Source organism: Numida meleagris, chromosome 18 (assembly GCF_002078875.1).
Source record: "Numida meleagris isolate 19003 breed g44 Domestic line chromosome 18, NumMel1.0, whole genome shotgun sequence".
Classification (NCBI taxonomy): Eukaryota; Metazoa; Chordata; class Aves; order Galliformes; family Numididae; genus Numida; species Numida meleagris.
The window spans coordinates 47,240-50,692 of NC_034426.1; positions in this window are offsets into that span (position 1 = coordinate 47,240).

Genomic DNA, 3,453 nt, shown 5'->3' on the forward strand with positions numbered 1-3,453 from the left:
AACTCCTTCCAAGAGCTCTGTGTCTTTCTTGTACTGGGGGCCCCAGGCCTGGACGCAGTGCTGCAGATGGGGCCTCACAAGAGCCGAGCAGAGGGGGACAATCACCTCCCTCTCCCTGCTGCCCACTCCTCTCTTAATGCAGCCCAGAACACAGTTGGCCCTCCAGGCTGCCAGCGCACACCGCTGGCTCATGTCCAGCTTCTTGTCCACCAGGAATTCACTCAGTAACTGTGGGATAAAATGGAATGGGTGGTGCCTGTGAGTACCTGGGGAGGAGCTGGGGGGTCACGGGTATACGGGGCAGTCGCATGTACGGGCAAAATTCGCCTTTTTGCGCAGCATTAAATTGGCATTTCGGTGCTACATACCGTGTATGTGTCCTGTATGTCCCTGCACACAGAGGTGCAGACGGAAGGGAAGTTTTAGTACGTTGTTGCAGGCAACAATTGGTGACCCCAACGTGATCAGAGGGAGCGCATAGTGGCGCTCGGGGTGCGCAGGGGCGTCGCTGCAGCGGATGGTGAGTATGCTGAAGGGGATGGCAGCGGAGGCAGGCTGCGAAGTGCATAAAAAGGACCTGATGCCGCTGTTTAAATGGATTTTGCGGCATGGTCTGGTGACTGACCCTTCTCATTGTTTGAATAAGGGTGTTCTTGATAAAGTGAGAGAAGTCTGGAAAGCGGCATACGTGCTGTTGCATCCGGACTCGGGGAAGAAAGGGGAAGAAAAGGAGAAGACAGAGGCAGAGGGCGTTGAATTGGAGATAAAGACCTCAGAGAATGCCTTGATAACAGAGGGGAATCGTGATGAGAGCAAACTGGGAGGTACTAAAGAAAAGAAAGAAGGGGGAATTCCTGGCAAGGGGCAAACTCGTTGTTTTGTGGCTCCTCTGTATGTACCCGGAGGTGCCGTGCCTTCGGTGCCGCCCCTGGGGTATGTGTGGTGGGGTCACAATCCGTTGGGTGGGGTGTAGGGGATCACCGCTGGGGGAACAGTCTGTTTCCCTGGCGCCCCTTCGGGAAACGAACCATCGAAAGAAAAAGAGAAGGGGACCCCACTGTTTGCGGTTCCATCCCCATATAACACTCAGGAGGTGCTGGCTGAGTTGAAAGCACTGGAGAGGGTTCGAACTCCCCCGACTTCATCGTCCTCGGATTCCTCACTGTCTGACTCGGAGGATGATCAGGACGGGGAGGACTCTGATGCAAGGGATCTGAGGGAAGTGCGTAAGGCTATGAAGAGGGTGACTGGGAAGAAAAAGAGAACCCCAGAGAAGAAAGTTAAACGGGTGGGATTTCAGCTTCCGGGGTTTAGGAAAGCAGCGGAACGATGGACAGTGAAAGCGAAGCAATGTGTTCTTGAGGATTGCACGCTTTCACCTCAAGATGTTCCTAGTCAGTTGTGCTACCCAGTTCTAGCCCATGCAGGTGGGCACAGGGAATGGCAGCCGTTAGATTTCAAGTTGCTATTGCAGTTAAAACGGGCTGTTTCCAAGGGGGGTATCATGGGTCCGGCTGCCCAAATGTTTCTGGACATGATTAGCATGAGTGGGCCACTTATTTTTGATTGGAGACAATGTGCTCGAGCATGTTCGGCCCCCACCCAAGTGCCCGTTTGGGAGACTCACCTCCGAGACGAGGCAGAACGACAGCTATTACAGGCTCGGGACGATCCAAATCACCCACTACACGGGGCCCGAATAGTGATGCTTGTAGGGCAGGGGCCCTGGTTGGCTCCTCGGGATCAGGTCGGGCTGCCTGTAGCAGTACTGATGACAGCTACAAGCATAGGGGGAGTGCGTTTGAAAAAATGCATTCAATTCTTTCGGGTTTGCCAAGCTATCTTCATATAAGGCAAAAACAAGGAGAACACTTTGGCTCTTTTGCTGACAGAGTGCGAACGGCAATTGCTGCAAGCGCACTCCCTGCTGAAGCTCAGGATGCGGTCTTGAGAGAATGTCTGCGCTCTGGGGCCTTGCCAGCATTCAAGGCAGCGCTCGCAGCCTTGCCTGGTTCTGCAAGTGTGGGGGAATTAATACAAAGAGGATGTGAGCTAGCTCGTGCAGAGGAGGCACAACTGTTGACAGCTGCACTTCAAGCCTTTGCTTTGCAACAACAAGGTCAAGGCAGCTGTTTCAAATGTGGGAGGCTGGGACATAGGGCTAAGGATTGCAGAACCAAAGGGGCTGCAAGAAGCAAAACTCCCTTGAAATGCTGGGAGTGCGGAGGTCCCCACGTGGCACGGCAATGTCCACATAAACAGCAAGGGGCAGCCGTAGAGGTGAAGGAGGGGGACGAGGCAGTTGGGAAAAAACGGCAAGGAAAAACAGGAGGGCAAGGCTGGGGAAGAAACCGGGGAACAGCGACCGACTAGTCCGGCGCTGGCGGAGAAGGAAGAGAAGGCGGAGGAAAAGAGGAGCACGGAGCCCTTGTGGGCGGCGCCGATGCTGGGCCCCGGGGCGGTCCCGGCCGCGCTGTCGCAGTGGGGTCGTGCAGGAGGGGCGGGTTGGGGCTACGGAACTGCGGGTCCCGTGCGGTTCCCAGAGCAGGCGGATCCGTTTTCTGGTGCGGCGGGGACTCCACTTTTTAGTTTCCCCGCCATTCCAGGAAGAGGGGCGGAGCAGTGCGAGCGGGAAGGCGGATTTGAAAAGTGCCGTTTTCGATACGTTGGCAAACAAAGAGGAGGAGGGGTCCAAGGCAGAAGGAGGAGGAGTGGCCGTGCGGCAGGAGCCCACAGACGGCTTGCACGGTGAGGTGCGGCGACTGGCCGCACGGGTGGGGCAGCTTTTAAAGATGCGGAGAAAGGAGCAGCGTGGCGCTGGGGTCGTGACGGAGCGGGACTTGGAGAAGGGGAGATGGACTGTCCGGGCTGGAGAGTGCGTGCTGCAGAACTGCACGGTGAGAGCGGAGGACGGGGCGGGACTGCTCCATCCGGTCCTGGTGCATGATGGGGGTGTGGATGGACAGTGCAGGACGTGGCAGCCAATAGATGACAAGCTGCTCACGCAGCTGGAAAAGGCAGTGGCTGAGGAAGGCGGAGTTCCGGGCTTCTGCTGCCTCGACTGGGAAAAGAACGCTACGACCGCAATACAACGAGCAAAAGCGGCAGTGCAAAAGTTATTGGACGGTACGCTCAAGGATCGTATCAATACATACTGGTGGGGCAGTTTGGGACAAAGTTGGCATAAGACTCTGGGATGCTAAAACTACTGCAGATAAAACAGCTGCGAAGCTTTTCCCTGTTTGGCGCTAAATCTCGGAAGCGCTCAAACAAGTTGGACAGGGGAGGACGAATCCTTCCGACTGTTCCCCACCGCCCCCAGCCCCGCCGCTGCCCCTCGATGAGGAAAGCAGCTCCTGCCAGAACCCGATCCGTGACTTCAACCCCTCCTCCAGTCGGGGAGAAGAAAAAGTGCTCCGCATCGTCCCTGCCCCGCTGCCGCCCTCCACAACC